We start from the raw sequence: 17,674 nt of genomic DNA, 5'->3' as shown, positions 1-17,674 counted from the left end.
TATATTCTTTCAGAGAACCTATTTCTGGGTCTTCGTTTCCTTTCCTTCCTTGTTTCTCCCTCCCAGTGCCAATTCAATTCTATGGGAGGCGTAGGGAATGGCGCAGGATGGAAGGAGGGCACAGCCATGCCCATACCTGGAGCGATTTCTCTAGGGGACATTGACCGCTTTTATTCATGGCTCCCTGAAGCCAGGAGATGTGGAGAAGGGGGCTTGCCTGATTTCTTTCTTTTCTTTTCTTTTATCTTTCTTTCTTTTTTGTTTTCTTTTTTTCTTCCTTCCTTCCGTTCTTTATTTCTTTCTTTCTTTTTCTTTCCTTCTTTCTTTTCTTTCCTTTTTTTTTTTTTTTTTTTTTTTTCCTAAAACCAATCTATCTGCCTGTTCTCTGGATCCCATTTATGACAACTCCCCAGGAATGTCCTCTCAACTATTTTCAATTTTACCCTCCTTTTGGCTCTTTTTCCATTGCTTTCAAACATGAGTAAATTCATTTATATTTTTAAAAAGAAGAAGAAAAAAAAGACTTAACCTTAGCAAAGTCTTCAAACAAATATCCTTTGCCTGGTGCCTTTATTTCTTTGTGATCTCCTTCCTGACTTTTATGTACTTTGCAGTCTGCCCCCATCAAGCCTGTAATCCCAGCATTTTGGGAGGCCAAGGCAGGTGGATCACGAGGTCAAGAGATCGAGACCATCCTGGTCAACATGGTGAAACCCCGTCTCTACTAAAAATACAAAAAATTAGCTGGGCGTGGTGGTGCGTGCCTGTAATCCCAGCTACTTAGGAGGCTGAGGCAGGAGAATTGCCTGAACCCAGGAGGCGGAGGTTGCGGTGAGCCGAGATCGTGCCATTGCACTCCAGCCTGGGTAACAAGAGCGAAACTCCGTCTCAAAAACAAACAAACAAACAAACAAACAAACAAAAACCTATCTTTATTGTTAAGATTTTAACTCAATAAAATAAAACCTCAATGCAGAAAAGAACCCCGAGAGATTGGTCTGCATCCAGCCAGATCTTCAGGCACCAGTGGCCATGCATTTCCCCCCAGAGAATCAGTTTACAGGACCCGGGTTTCTCTTTCCTGCCTCTCCTTTGCTCTCAATGCTAATTTGAATACATGGGAGACCAATGGGGGGCAAGCAGTTCCCCACCTGGGGTAATTCCCCAATTTGCAGACAAGGCACAGGGGGCAACAGCCAGAGGAAGCTGTGTACTTGGATAAATCTTCTGGTGTTTTCTCATGTTCACCAATCTTTCCACCATGTTTGATACAGTTAAAAAGGCCAGTTCAATTTCCATGACACTCTGTTCTGAACTTCATTCTGAACAACACGGAGAATTAGCTGGGGGAACTGTGCACTTACAAAAGGTCTTGCTGATTGTATGGCTCAGCAGAGAATCCTTATAAGCAGAGGGCCTTTGCACTGCACTGAAAATACTGATTCTGTGAGCAAAAGCAGAGGCATGATTCTAATTGAGCATGGTTACTGATTTAAAAACAATTCTAAGTGAGCATGCATCCCAGATTTAATGTTTGACTATGGTTCTTTATTTAGAAATATTTCAAGAGAGAAAGAAGGCATTGTAAAAATTACAGCACAACAGACAGTATATTTAGATATGTATTCAAATATGCAGACTAGATTTCTGTCATTGGGATAGCTTTCTATTATTATTTCTGAAAATAACGATCACTGAAAATAGCCATATATAGTTTTTTTCTGCTTTTCTTCTGAACACTGTTAAACAATTTATAAGAAAATAACTGCATTGGCTTTTAACAGGAGAATGCAAATAAAGTGGGTTGCATGGTTGTACGTATATTTGTAGTGGTTGCTTTGTTTATTGGTTTATTTGAATTAGAAAGATTCAGAAGAACAGGGTGAAACCTGTGTGTCTGGCCCAGGGAGGGTGCCTCCTTGTAAGAATCGGGACCTGGGATAGGAGACGAGGAACTCACTGACCCTGTGAGTAGCTGCAGGTAGCACTGGACCCTGGCAGCACCAGATGGTCACTAACAAGGAGCAGGAGCAAGGTGGCCAGGGCACCACCACTGCCATCTCCTGCCACAAGTCACTTGCACACTGCTGCTACTTCTACCGTCTCATCTTCTTGAGTCCTTCTTTCAGGGTTTAGAGTAGAGCCCACATCACCTGCCTGGACACTGGCAGCCAGGGATGGTGCAGGGATGGAGAAGCGGGAGGGAAGTATCTGAGAAGGGTCTTACCCTTTGCACTTAGATTAAGGGATGAGGGGGTAGGTTTGCTGACATGGCAGAGAATTTCCCAATAATGCAAAGGAGTTTTGAAAGGTAGACTCTCCCCCCAATATTCATTATCGAGGGGGAAATGTATCAGAACACTTTAATAAAAAGTTTATGTGCTGCTATTGATTTGTTAAGATTACTATAGTGATCCCTCCCATGTGATTCCAGCACTTTAGGAGGCTAAGGCGAGAGGATAGCTTGAGCCCAGGAATTCGAGCTTGCAGTGAACTATGATTGCACCACTGCAGTCCAGCCTGGGTGATAGAGTAAGACCCTATCTAACAAACAAGTAAAAAAAGATTACTGTAAAGCTCATAAAAGGGTTGGAAGCATGCTTCATATATGATCATAATTTCTAGCATTGTATACTTTTAAAATCCAACTCAGTAAAGTATACCTTTATATAATTAGTGATATGGTTTTGCTGTGTCCCCTCCCAAATCTCATCTTGAATTGTAGTCTCCATAAATCCCCACATGTTGTAGGAGGGAACAGTGGGAGGTAATTGAATCATCAGGGGAATCACCCTCATGCTGTTCTGGTAACAGTGAGTGAGTTCTCATGAGATCTGATGATTTATAAGGAGATTTTCCTCATTTTGCTCGGCACTTCTCCTTGCTGCTTCCACATGAAGACGGACGACGGGTTTGCTTCCCCTTCTGCCATAATTGTGTTTCCTAAGGCTTCTCCAGACCTGCGGAACTGTGATTCAGTTAAACCTCTTTCCTTTATAAATTACCCAGTCTCGCATATGTCCTTGCAGCAGCGTGAGAACGGACTAATACAATTAACGTCGGGCATTGAGGAACACGACGTGCATCTCGTAGGTCTGGTGTCATTTCTGTGCCATGTGATATCCTGGGGCTCAAGTGATGATTTCAATAGTCATGGAAATCCAACAGGTCTTTTAACTGTATCAAACATGGTGGAAAGATTGGCAAGTATGAGAAAACACTGTCAGATTTATCCAAGTACACAACTTCCTCCGGCTGTCAGACCCCGTGCCTTGTCTACAAATTGGGGATTCACCCGAGGTGGAGCACTGCTCACCCTCCATGGGCCTCCCATGTGTTCAGATGGGCACTGAGAGCAAGTGAGAGACAGGAAATAGAAACAGAATTCTGGAAATCAGTTATCGGGGCGGGGGGAAATGTGTAGCCTCTGCTGCCTGGAGTTTTAGATAAAGAGCAGATAATCTCTTGGAGTTCTTTAGTACATTGAGGTTTGATTTTGTTGGATTAAAACCTTAAAAATAAAGATATTGTAGAATGGGACCAGACTGTAAAGTATACACACACACACACACACACACACACACACACACACACACAGCTGCTTTTATTGCCGATGTGAGTATATTTTTATTGAACTGTTGCTCTATTTATAATTTAACTAATATGGCTCATCTTACAAAATGTAACCACTGACTTTGTGTAATAATTGGAGTTACTTATATACTATTTTCCTGACCCCATTCATTCATACATCTGCCATGCTTTGTATGCATAATGTCTGTCAAAGAGAAGCCATTCAATGAGTCCTTATTGAATGAATGATCAAACTATGTGACAAATATTATTTCTGATGTGAGAAACGTAAAATGAGTAAGGCACAGGTCCTCCCAGAAGAGTTCAGATTCTAGTGAAGAAGGTAAAAAATAAACAAGTATTTTAGGGACATAAGATATGTTATAGGAGATATATTCAAAGATTCTTAACATTTATTGAACCCTTATTATATACCAGGGAGTTTACTATATGGTTCACAGATATTTATTTTATTAAGATAACTAAAAGGCATGTGTGTATTTTTATCACCATCATTATAATTCCCATTTTTACAGATGAGGAAACAGGACCTTTGAGAGGGTAACTGACACAGAAAGCGGTGATTTGAATAGGAAGATTCGAAAGAATAGGATGGAGGCTGTGTCTGCACCAGGGAAAGTCCTTGACTGTAGGAAACAGAAGTTTGCCTGAGCGAGGAGAATGTCTAAACTCAAGCCCTGGCCATCTCCTCCGGAGTGCACACTCCCAGCCACTACTTCGTGCCGTACTTTAGCAAGGAGGAGTTTGCTATGGCTTTCACAGAAGCAAGGGTGCTGCTCTGGTGTCTTGCAGGCTGTGTAGGTGATTTTCAGGCAGATACTGGACATTCCAGACAGAGGAAGTCACAAACAACAGCCTGGAGTTACAAGAGAACACAGTTGAGTAAGCAGCCGCCCGTAGTTCAGCTGTGACTTGGGCATTGGGTCCCTATGGGGGATGTGATAGGAGATGAGGCTGGAAAGAGAAAACAAGAGGCAAGAAGCTGATGCAGACTGTGGTGAACCATCTCATGGGTCTCTTGGGGCTGTGGGTGTTATCCTCAGGAAGGTGAAGAACCTCAGAAGGAGGCGAGATGGGCAGATGTGTGGTGATTGCCCTCAGTGCTCTTACCGCCTATCCCTCCTTACTGCTCATAACTAGCACTTTCTATTCAGGACCACAGTCACTCGTGGCTCTTTCTAATTCATTCTTAGTCTCCTCTCCAGAGGGCTCAGGCCTGGGTTGTCCAGGTCTGCGCCTGGGTCCGCTCCAAGTCTGAGGTCACACACACTACTCAGATTGACACCACCTCTCACCGCGGAGGCATTTTTAGAACAATCCAGAGACCTTGCCTCTTTCCTTCTTTGCAGGAATTGCTCCTGCTATTCCAACCCTCCTCTGACTTCCAGTGGGCCCACCCAGAGTTCTGATGGGGACCTCTGCTCCATCCAACCTCAGATGTTACCGTTCTTCATATTAAACCAGCAATAACCAGCAATTAAATGCGTTATTTAATAAGGACAAAATTAACCCAAACCCCTCTCTTTTATGTCCTTCAAATAGTATTTTTTTAATTTTATCTCAATAGTTTTGGGGGGTACAGGTAGTTTTTGGTTACATGGATAAGTTTGTTAGTAGTGATTTCTGAGATTTTGGTGCACCTGTCACTCAAGCAGTGAACACTGTACCCATTCTGTAGCCTTTTATCACTCAGCCCCCTCACCCTTTCACCTGAGTTCCCAAAGTTCATTATATCATTCTTATGCCTTTGCATCCTCCTAGCTTAGCTTCCAAGTTATAAGTGAGAGCATATGCTATTTGGTTTTTCATTCCTGAGTTACTTCACTTGGAATAATGGTCTTCAACTCCATCCAAGTTGCTGCAAATGCCATTATTTTGTTCTTGTTTATGGCTGAATAGTATTCCATGGTGTATATAGACCACATTTTCTTAATCCACTCACTAGTAGATGGGCACTTCGGTTGGTTCCACATCTTTGCAATTGTGAATTGTGCTGCTGTAAACATGCATGCGCAAGTGTCCTTTTTCCTTTCGGGTAGATACCTAGTAGTAGGATTGCTGGATTGAATGGTAGATCTACTTTTAGTACTTTAGGGAATCTGCACCCCGTTTTCCATAGTGGTTGTACTAGTTTTCATTGCCACCAGCACTGTAAAAATGTTCCCTTTTACCACATCCACACCAACTTCTGTTATTTTTTTATTTCTTAATTATAGCCATTCTTGCAGGAGTAAGGTGGTATTTCATTGTGGTTTTAGTTTGCATTTCCCTGATAATTAGTGATGTTGAGCATTTTTTAAAGCGTTTTTTGGCCATTTGTATATCTTCTTTTGAGAATTGTCTAATCATGTCCTTCAAATAGTCTTTCTTGAACTCTGAATATCGTCAACCATTTCACATTTGCTGAAATTGCACCTTACTTTCTGGCATTTCTACCTATTGTATGGCACCAGGTTGAATTTCTCAAATGAGAGAATCTGACCATTTGCCAGGGGACCAGTGAGAGAAAGTCCGTTGCAAAAAGAGGCGAGTTTCACAATTGCTTTTCTCACAAATACTGTGCTGTCACAGGATAACGCTGATGATTTAACGTGTCATTTTGAATCAGAATGTTTTCAATAATTCTGTTACTGGAGTAATTTGCAGTAGTTAAACAGGAAAATTTTGTTCATTCAGACTCGCTGTCCTATTCCTATTCCTGTTATATCCAAAGTATTTTAATTTTTAAAGAATTTGGAGTTCAACTGATACGAAATTTATATTTACTAAATAAACTTTCTCATCCAACATCTTGCAAACTGGGTAGCAATATCCAAAATATTTCAGAGGCCTTTTAATTATTTTATTATTTATATATTTATTTTTTCTTTTGAGATGGAGTCTCAATCTGTTGCCCAGGCTGGAGTGCAGTGGTGCAATCTCAGCTCACTGCAACTCCACCTCCTGACTTCAACCAATTCTCCTGCCTCAGCCTCCTGAGTAGCTGGCATTACAGGCATGCCCCACCATGCCTGGCTAATTCTTGTATTTTAGTAGAGACAGAGTTTCACTATGTTGGCCAAGCTGGTCTCGAACTCCTCATCTCATGATGCACCCGCCTCGGCCTCCCAAAGTGCTGAGATTACAGGCATGAGCCACTGCACCCGGCCAAGGCCTTTTAATTTTGTTCAAAGACAAGAATTTCAAGTTAAGCCAATAACCTGAAATTGGCTTTATCATATTATTATATAATATTAGTGTATATTAGTGTCTTGATATACTAATCTTTTTGTTTAACAACCGCAGACTGATCACAAGTGTTCCGATTCATTCATTATAACAAAATTCATTAAGAACTTCTACTTGGCCATTTTTCGTAGTAAAACTGGAATTACTCTATTTTTGTAAGAATATCAAAACTATATTTGGAACTATATTCTAATACACTTTCAATCACGTCCCCCAATAAGTCTGAATTCTCCAGATTAGATTTTAGAGAATTTTGCTTACTACAGAGAGATCCAAGCAATGGATTATTATTGCTAATTTCTTTTCAACAAGATCCAGTGACCAGCAAATAATTCAAGATGTATTTTCATGTCCTGTTGCAGTACCCACACTGTGCATGCACAAATTGTCTGTCTTCTTATATATAACTTTCTTAGAGTACTCTTTTCTTCTTCTCTCTCATGTTCAGAAAGGGGAAAGAAGAGAGCAAAACTATAGTCATTGAGGCAAAGATTTGGGAGAAGAGCCTAAAAGATGAATACAAATGTTTGGAACAGGGATAGAACTGGGCCAATCCAGTGGGAAGGAAGGGCTGTGAGCTATGGAATCAGGAGTGACCAGAAGCCTTGTTTGGTGTCCTGGAGGACGAAAGTGGGAAGATTGCACAACGGGACTCAATGAACAGAGAGGGGTAGTGGGATCAGCTTAGAACTTTTTGTCCCAAATAGTAAACTTATTCACATAGAACTGAAAACTATTACATGCACAGAAAGAGAGTAGCCATGGAGAGAATGGGCTATGGAGTTAGGCTGACTGGGATTTGGGAATCAGACTCTGTCACTTACAATGTGATTTTGGACAATGTATCTAACCTTTAAGAGCATCAACTTGTTCATCTTCAAGATCAGGCTAACAGTGCCCAGATGGTAGGGCTGTCCTGAGGATGGCATGAGATAATGTGTAGGGAATAATGCTTGGCACTCAGTGTAAGCTAGTTACTGTCTTTATTATTCATATATATTTTTCAGTTACCTCCCTAGTTAATTCAAATTCACCAGATTTGACTCTAGAGAACTTCACTCCAGAGACATTCAGGCAATTGATTATTATTACCATTATTTCAATAATAATTTGAAGCAATCAAACAGCTATGTTTATGTTATTGGGTAAAATAATCACTCCTTGACCTGGTCACTGGTTTATGTAAGTGAAAGGATCCCAGACTTTGAAGTCAGACTGACCTGGGTTCAAATCCTGAGTCCACTACTCACCAGGAATATTATTTTAGATCTAGAAAGTCGCTTTCCTTCATAGTAATGTGTGAGATCACTTCTACCTTTCTAGAGATTTGTTGTTATTAGAAGTGACAGCAATAGACTTAGTTTGGTGCCTTGTTAAAGTGCCAGGTAGTTGGCACATTATAGTGATTTTCAGTTTTCAATACTTCACAGTTTTGATGTCAATCAGTGGCCAGTGGAACTTAGTGTGGTGAGTGAAGAAAATATTGTCCTAAGTATTAAACAGAAGAAGAACTCAGAGTAGGTAAGAATTTGTACAGAGTTTTATGATAAAGTGGTCACAGAATCAACACTAGAACCTCTAATATAGATTAGCAGAGCTGGGACACTATTCTCTACTCATCAAGAACTTACAGCTTTGTATTGTTGGTAAAGAAACAGCCCAGAGATCAAACAGCTTTCCTAGAAACCCAGACCTCACCTGACATCTAGGCTGCTCATCTCTCCTGGGTTATACCATTCCAGTGGATCACTTTAATGCCCAAAAGAGCTTGAAAAAGAAACTTTAAGTTAATTAGTTCTTAACTAATTGAACTCAGCACAACAAATAATTTAAATTGTATGGACATAGCCAATATTTAAAAAGTTTAATAGCATGGGCATTTCAGGGCAAAACCCCAACAGTATGTTTACAATATGTTTTAATGGGGTCATAGTTCACATTTTAATAGCCTGGCTACTAAATGATGGTCAAAACTCAATAAAGTGTTTGTGACATAAGTGTGTTCGATGACCTTTTTCCATACTTTAATCCATCATTTTCCTTCTTAAAATATGTTTCTCAGGATCCTAAGAGGAGTTTATAGAAACAAATTTCTATTGGGAAAAATACTCTTGTAACCAGTTGCCTTATTCTGTGAGCACCCAGTTTTCTAGCATCAACTAAATCACCTCAGTTTCTCAAAGCATAGAAATCTACCAAGTGCAGGGGAGGGTTACAGTGTCTAGTCCATTTTCCTGGGTCCCCAAATCCCAAAACCTTGCTCCACAGAAGAGGTGCTTCTCAGCCTCATCCACTGTTTTGAAATCTTCAGGCTTCAGAAATTCTATTTAGACAGAAATCTTTATGTTGGGCAATTCATGTTCACCAGTGGCCCAGCCTCTCCTACCTGTCCTTACTCCCGTGACCCTGCCCGTGTCTTGTTTGGCGTGGCTGAGAGAACCAGGCATCTCTGTGTATCAGGCTCTCGGAGCGACACAGCCATGGCAGCTGCATGTCACTCCCTAACAAAGGGGTCCGAGAGGCGAATTTGCAATGCTCCAGCTTTTCATTCAGCCTCTCTCATTCTCAACTGGCCTCTCTTCATTTCCTTCCGCCTCTGACTACCTAAGCCAACTCTTATTTTCATGGTTGACTTAGTCAAATATGTTTACTTTCCTTCATAGTGTCCGATTATATGCTTTGGGGAAAATACTGGAAAACTGAAGTTAACTTGAACTCAAACTGTGGATAACTGTAAAGCCCTGTGTGTAATTACAAAGCATCCTGAGCCAGGCTGTATATCATTTTTTGTTTTTCCTGCATTTTTTTTAATCTACATGCGTTTTTAATTACTCTGTTAGCAGTTACAGTGAGAACAATTCCATATGACTTGAATTTTACAGATGGAGATTCTGGGGTCCTAAATTTATGACCGATTGCACTGTGTCCTGGAGACAGAGTGGAACCACAGCCAGAGCCCCTGGGACTCACCGCTGAAAGACTGCATTACTTCTCTGTGGAGTCCTCCTCCTCCTCCTTACTTTCTTTTTAGGTAAGGTTTATCTTTTTATTAAATCATAAAATGAGCATCATCATGTTGGCAGTAAATGAATTATTAGGTAAAGTCCTATCTATAAAACTTGGCTTCTGTTCATTCTGTCTCTGAGCCCAGTGGGACAAAATGTCCAAATTGAACCCTGCAATCTTCCCACAGGTATTCATTCTGATATGCAGCTCCTTTATTTTTTAGCCATTTTTCCTTTGGTCTTGCAGACAGGGTTAGCAGCTTATGTGTTATTTTTCAGACCATGCATTAGATCCATTTATATTCCTGTCTTTGTGTTCAGACTCTGGCTCAAAGCCATGATAACGACTAAAGAATATGAAAATGCTCAGAGAACATGAACTTTTTGGCAAAGGATATAGGGAACTGTGTAGATACCTGATGACTTTGTCTGCTTCTGTGTAGGGAATAGAATGAATCGGAAATAAGAGTCCCTTTTGGGCCTGCCCAATTATATCATTCTGATCAAAGTCAGGATCCCATAAAATGAGTAAAATTAATTTTCCAGTTTCATTGAACTCCCTTTGCTTTGCCCAAATCAGCCTAAACAGCCTTAAGTGTCTGGAATGGTAAGAGGACTCAATCCCCAACTTTATCATATTCATTCAGCCTAAATCCTGCTCATAAATCCACTAGTTCAATATTTTATGCTAACAAAAGCTATTAACATTTTGCATTTTCTCCCATTACAAAAGTATTCATACAGACCTCAACATTCTGACTGCAAGATGTAAAATTTTGATATTGGATCCAAAGGAAGGTAGGGAATTAGATAGATAGATAGATAGATAGATAGATAGATAGATAGATAGATAGACAGACAGACAGACAGACAGACAGACAGACAGACAGATAGATAGATAGATAGATAGATAGATAGATAGATAGATAGATAGATAGATCATCGATCTTGTCTCAATACCATCTTAATTCAACTTGGTTTTTGGTTTAGTGAGCTGTATAAATCAGCTCTCAGCCCCATCACAGAGGGATGGAGGGCCTTAGCCATGGTCAGAGAACCATTGTCAGGAAGCATTGAACTTAGCTTCCTGAATGTCAGGATGTTTGCTCCAGCTGTGACACAGGAAGTTCACTGAGTGATGGCAAAAGTTCCGTGAGTGATGGTAGAAAGCTTGCAAAATAGCTTCTGAATTCAAGCAACCAAAGAGGCTGTTTCCCCTCCTTCTGTAAAGTGACACTGTTAGTGGAACACCATCAGATGAAGGAGGGCGTGTGGGTGCTGGATTCTGTGCAGCTAGAAATCTGGTAGGTAGGTCCTGTTTAGTCTGTACCAGAAGCCAAACAGGCCTTAGAAAGAGAGTTCAGGAGTCGCCTTAGCTCCCGGTGATTTACTCTGACTTTCCTTTGTAAGCATATGGATTCTATTTTCTGCTGTCTCTATAAATACTGCTGTGACTGTCTCTGCCAAACCAGCTACCTTTCTCACCCCAGGGAGAAGCCAGGGATCAGACATTCCTACGCTACCGTCCCATTAGACGCTGCTGTAACATGAGGGAGCAGAGCTGGCAGTCAATATGATGTGTGTATTTGAATCTTTAAAGAGCTAGGCTAAACTTAGGGTCAGTGGACTACCATAAATAACCTGTGTTCCTCTCTCTTTGTGTGGTTTGCCCTGGAATGCCTTGTGCTTTAGCGTTGTACAAGCAGCAAGAGATCAAAGAGTCAACCTTTTATGGATGCATAGTTCATTACAAAGTCATCCGTGGGAGGAGACCCTGGCAAAAGCACTAATCATTCTCTCCTGTGACTTTTTTGTTGCCTGAATTGGAATTGGAGGGCACTAAAAGAACTTGCAACCACTTTAAGTCATTTTAAAGAATAAAATGAAGATGGAAATTCACTTTTAAAGGAGGGCTAAAACTTAACTGGCACCTTTTTTGGTAGAGAATGTGGTAGGAGGAAATAGGAAATAAAGGAGTTGACCCACTACCACATGGAATGCAGTTCGAGAACAGTAGCAGGCAGAACAGAATCCTGTGTAATTTACTTACCCTTGGATGAGCATTAAGAGAACCTTTGATAAGCAGAGCAGAACATCTACAGGGATTTTTTTTTTTTTAAGCCCAAACTAGATAATGTATCTGAAAACCAGACTTGAAATTAGTTTGCTAGAATATGAAGAACAAATGTGTTTCAAATTTTAGCGATGACGATATTGCAAACCCAGGATTGCGGATAATCACAATGCTACCAACAATAGTTACTATTTATTCGATGTCTGCTGCATGCCACATGCTGTGCAGTGTGTGTGATATCTTTTCATCTCACAGCCGTGCACGGGGATGATGTGTTGGTATCTCCACTTATACACAGGGAAACAGGACCCTGCCAAGTTGAAGTGCTTAGCTCAAGATCACAAAGTCACTAAGTGGTAAGGCCAGGATTTGAACCGAGCTCTGGAAGGAAGTGGAAATGACTACCACTTAGCCTGTAGTTAATATTTCTGGCTCCTGACACTTTTTCTAGTCTCTCTTGCAAGAGGTGTTAGAACTCTTTTGTTTTCTGAGCTTGGGAGTTTTGCTCTCAAAGACTTACTCTGTGATTAAGACTTACTTTGTCTGAGCTGACTGTGTATCTGTATGGGGTCTCTGTCCTTGTGGTTGGCCATAGGCAGGCAGACTTAATCACTGATACTCATAAAACATATTGCATAGCTAAGACCTTTGATCTGGCATTTTGGAAGTTAGGGACTGGATATCTTATAAAAGAATGCTGCATGCTTGATCAGTTACAGTGATAGCTAAAGAAACATTTTCTCAAATGTATTATTTAACAGGAATTATGTTCTAGTTTCTCATTCTTTAGGTGACTTTAAGTTTAATAAAACCTGAACTGTATGAACCTTTAAAAAAAATGACAGGGTAAAATGCAAAAAAAAAAAAAAAAAGGCAATGATTACAGTCAGTAGTCTCAGTGGCTCTGTATGCCTCAGCACTGTGTTCTTGTCATAGACAAAGCCTGCATCACAGAGATGCCACAAGATCAAATGACTAAGATGACCAGAAAACTACAATGCTCTACAAATGTCACCTTCTCTTTGTTCTCAGTGATACTACCTTTTTTTCAACCCATCTCTTCCTGCTGTTTTAAAATAAAAAGGTTTTTAAAAGTCAGAAACAGAAGCAAATAACTGATCAATTCTTTTTTTTTTTTTTTTTTTTTTTACCAATTTCATAGCAATTGAAAACATCATCCAAAATACTGTAGATCTTTCCCCCCTTCAAGTTTTCTTGAAAGGTTTCACACGTGCAGTGTAAGAAATTGTGAGTCAGCCTTCTCCAATCCTGACTTTAAGAGTTGCAAAAATCATCTGCCAGGGACCACATATGTTCTCGGTTCCATGAGAGGAAGAAAACACATTTGCTGGAAGTAAAAAAAAAAAAAAAAAAAAAAAAAAAAGGAAACTTTAAAACCAGTGGAGTTAGAATAAAGACACTTGCATTCTGCTAACTTCTTTTCCTCTCCAGGGCCTGAAGGCTTTTCTAGCCCTGGACAGAATGCGAGGCATCTGTCACCCCAAATACCCACTTTCTGGGATGGGGGCACCAGCTAGTCATGGAAGGAAAGCAAAGGAAGGGCAGAATGACCAAAAGATGAGATTAGGATGCAGAAATAATACATCTACAGCAACTACTTTTGGAAGACAGTATACCCAGCATCCATAAGTCCAATCTCTCCCTAAGACCTTGCAACAATCTAGTATGATTTCAGTCTGCAGTTGAGACATGACCTTTAGCAGACTAAGGCACTTGGCTAAGGTCACACAGCTAGTGAGCCAGGTAGAGAAGAATACCAGAGCCCGTGAGTGTAGTATTTCATGTGCAGCATTACCTATGGGATCTCCAGAACATCAGATAGGTATTTCCATCTAAGAAATTGTCTTCAGCCTGGCACAGCGGCTCATGCCTATAGGAGGCTGAGGCAGGAGGATCACTTCAGTCCAGGAGTTTGAGGCCTGCCTGAACAACATAGCAAGACCCCATCTTTATAAAAAAATTTTTTGAAAATTCACTAGGTGTTGTGATACATGCCTGGAGTCCCAGCTACTCAGGAGGTTGAGGTAGAAGGATAACTTGAGCCCAGAAGTCCAAGGCTACCGTGAGCTATGATCGTGCCACTGCATTCCAGCCTGGGTGACAGAAAGAGATCTTGCCTTAAAATTAAATAAATAAAATTGTCCTTAACAAAGCAGAGAAACAGCCTCCCAACACCCTAAAGAGGCAGATTACTGGCAAGTACTCCTGCCTCCATGTTAACATCACAAAAACCAGATTCAAACAAGTTGTGAGTTTCTCTTGAAACAAAAGAAATCAATTACAGGGGAAATGGAACTCTCAACTGAACACCTTGACTTAAGAAATTTAAAACGCATTACACGATGCTTTGCCCTTCTTCACCTCTCACTGAAGCAGTTCTGTTCTTCAGTAATTGGTATAGGGTTGTTCTCGTGGGTTGACAGCGTGTTTTTATTTATTAAATGGTATAAGTAAAAATTGATGTGATGGAACAACCGTGGCAGCTTCCACCATAGAACAAAGGCTTTTCTAAACCGGCATTTCTCCCATAACATCTGGGTAGATGTTTCATGTGGGTTTTCCTTCTCCAAATATCCAATGGCATGATTTCACATTCAGAAGGAAATGACAGTGACATTTCATTTGACCAAGAAAAAAAAAAAAAAGGAAAGAAAGAAACCTTTCTACATTTAACAGAACCCAAAGGCAACTTGAAAAACACTTTGAAAGCTTATTTCCATTTTACGATCTAAAGCAGACCTAAGGTATATCTGTAGACAGGTGGTGCTGGTTGCAGCTCTGCTGTGAGCCTTTATGAAAAAGATTATGTTGACTTTCTGAGAATATTTCAGGATTCAGCATCACAAAGGCCTCCAAAATGGTGATTTTAAACTCCCATTGAAACAGGTCACAATATAAATCCTAAAATACCAAGCCAGGTAAACCTAGGATCTTGGCTTCATGTCCCACCTCACAATTTGAAGCCCAGGTCATTCTTGCAATTCTCCAAGACCTCTAAGCCCATCCTCACTAGCCACAGCCTGGGCCTTCCTTGATCCTGCTAAAACTGAGCCAAGAAGCAGAAGCTCAGTGAGTGTCATTTTGCATAGAACTTCTAAGCAGGATAAAGAAAGACATTAGGAAAGGCATTCCCCAGTCACAGAAAAGCAGGGTGTCTGATTATAAAATAGTAGTCTCTTCCTTCAAGGCTAGTGGGTCAGTTCTCCCTTGTGCCTTTGAATAGGGATTTCCCCTAAACACAATACTGAAGTTTGTGTTAGTTGTTGGAATCCTGGAGTCTGGGGACTTTTATGAAGGCAGAACTTTCAGAGGAAGCTGAAATATAATGCCTATGATAGTGAACTGTAACTTAGAAGTACCCTGTAGAGACAAGAGAAGCCAAGATTTTTTTGTTTGTTTGTTTGTTTAAATGCAGCTTTAACAAAAATTTAAACTTTGGTTGGATTAAGCTATTACTGATTTCATGCCTCTGTTGGCAGAAAATACACCTTTTTAAAAATAGAACTATTTTGGGGGAATCATAAATAACAGTCTAATTCATAATGATTTTATGATTTAAATACAGTTGACCCTCATTACATGTGGATTCTGTATCTGCAAATTCTAATGCTCACTAAAATGTATTTTTAATCTTCAAATCAGTACTCATGGTGCTTTTGCTGACAAGCACAGAGTGACAGTAAACTTGGCTCATTGAAAGTACATTGTAAACAAGGGTCCCTTTCACGATCTATTTAGTGCCATATTTTTTGCATTTTTTATGCCTTTTGCATGTTCAGTGGTGATTTCACTGTTTAAAGATGACCCCACAAGCAATGTACTGAAGTATTGTCCAGAGTATCTAAGCACAAGAAGGCTGAGATGTGCCTTACAGAGAAAAAAATATACTTGTTAGATAAGCTTTGTTTGGGCATGAGTTATAGTGCTTTGGCCATGATTCAATGTTAATAAATCAAAATATATATATTGAATATGTATGTTATTTCAATATACATCAGTATATATTAATTATATATTGATAAGGTGCCTCTAAGCAGAAACACACATAAAACAAGGTTATGCATTAATCAGTGTACAAAAAACAAAGGCTTATAGGAACCAAGTCCTATATTTCCTCTAGGAGCCATGATTCAGTATTTGCTAACTCAGTGTCCACGTCAATGTTATAGATCATAATTAGTGTGAATAACAGAATCGACTGCATTTGATTGAAAGCTCTATGCCATCTTGTTACTTGAGTGGCTCTGTTGTGTGTGGGCACAGACTCCACTTATCTTTAATGTGACTCTGAAATGTCCTGCTCTGTTCGGGACTAGGTTTCAGGTAATCTAGGAGTTACATAGACTGGATAAGAATCCAAATAAATCTTACACCTGAGTCAAAGAATGGGAAGCCAGTTCCGGAGTGTGGTGAGAGAAGGGAAACTTGGCCATGGGCTACAGGAAGTGCCGCCATATGAGGAGGAAAGTAAGGGTATGGAAGAAGCTGAGGAGAGAAAACCAAAAGTAGAGGGAAAGATGTGTGTGCTCACAGCGATGCTGAGAGTCAGCACCTTAGACGATGCTCTTAACTATGGGATATGTCACTCTCTGAGAATATTCAACATTACTCCTTCCACCAAAGTATGGAACAGCAAAATTAACATGTATACAATGCCATTTGTTATACTTTCTTAACAGGCAGTAGGTGAGATACCAACACATTCTGCAGAGCTTAATGACATCATTTTAATGTAAATTGAGTCTGTTTATTTGTTTTTCCTGTTTCATATAAGGTTATGACTTTTCGTCTCCTAGCTACCCAGAAAAGGCCATTTTGATTTTGGATAAATAGTATCTGTAGCAATGTGTTTCTTAAATAAAGAGTACTTACATGCACTTAAAGTTAATGGACTTTACTAATCTATTTAATATGCTGTGGCAGGAAAGATGTTTTTGCTAGCTACCATGGAGAAACTATGTGTTCTCATATTCATGCATAAGGTAATTTGTTTTATAGGCAGAAAAGAGAGTTTACAATTTGAAATAAACAAATCACTGCTTTAAACAGTGTAGGAGAAATTACACTACTTCAAAAATAATTGCTTGTTTACATGCATTTGCTTGTTGGAAACAAAAGACTGAAATGAGAGCTCCTCTATCATTAGTCTGTTATGTGAAAAAATGAGAAAGTGCATATAAGGACCCAGAGCAGTAGAGAGAATTTCCCATAATGCCATGTGGACATGATAAATTGTACCATTTTGCCACTTAATGATATATTAGATCAATACAGCATCTAACTCATGAGCTTCAGCTAGAAATTTCAAGTCTGATGGAAAACAATTTTTTTAGTATCTTAGGAAAGATTCTTAAAACTTTGGAAAAAATTAGTGTTTTTGAAATTTGGCCAAGTTATATCTTCACACATGAAAAATGTACTATATTTTTCTAGGAGTTTGAAAATCATTTTGAGAACTGAGAGCTTTTCTAAGCAGCATTAAAACCACATTGAATTGCTGTTAAAGGGTAATAGTCATACCCTTTCATATTGTTTGGAGAATTAAACAGAATAAAGCACATAGAAAAATTAATACAATATCTTTGATCAAAAATATTATAGTAATATTCTTGGTACAATAAATGTTGGCCCTAAAGTAGCATGTAGTTATCAAAATTGACCTAAACAAAGTATCATTTTCTGTTGGCTGTCACTGATACAATCATGCCACTCTTGGAAACTGATAGAACCAACAAAGTAAATGGTAAAAAGA

At 39.7% G+C, this 17,674-nt stretch overlaps 1 protein-coding gene across 1 annotated transcript in view; it reads left to right on the top strand.

Annotated features, from left to right (window-relative positions):
• Positions 1 to 17,674, top strand: part of KIAA1217 (KIAA1217 ortholog) — an 820,690-nt gene that overhangs the window by 276,911 nt on the left and 526,105 nt on the right. The window contains exon 2 of the mRNA XM_074404924.1: positions 9,705 to 9,853. The gene's annotated coding sequence lies outside the window, so the exon portion shown is untranslated. The remainder of the gene's footprint in view (positions 1 to 9,704; positions 9,854 to 17,674) is intronic.

The sequence above is a fragment of the Saimiri boliviensis genome, chromosome 8 (genome assembly GCF_048565385.1).
Source record: "Saimiri boliviensis isolate mSaiBol1 chromosome 8, mSaiBol1.pri, whole genome shotgun sequence".
In the NCBI taxonomy this organism is placed as follows: domain Eukaryota; kingdom Metazoa; phylum Chordata; class Mammalia; order Primates; family Cebidae; genus Saimiri; species Saimiri boliviensis.
The sequence above is the reverse complement of the archived record's forward strand: the minus strand, read 5'-3'. Positions and strand labels throughout refer to the sequence as shown.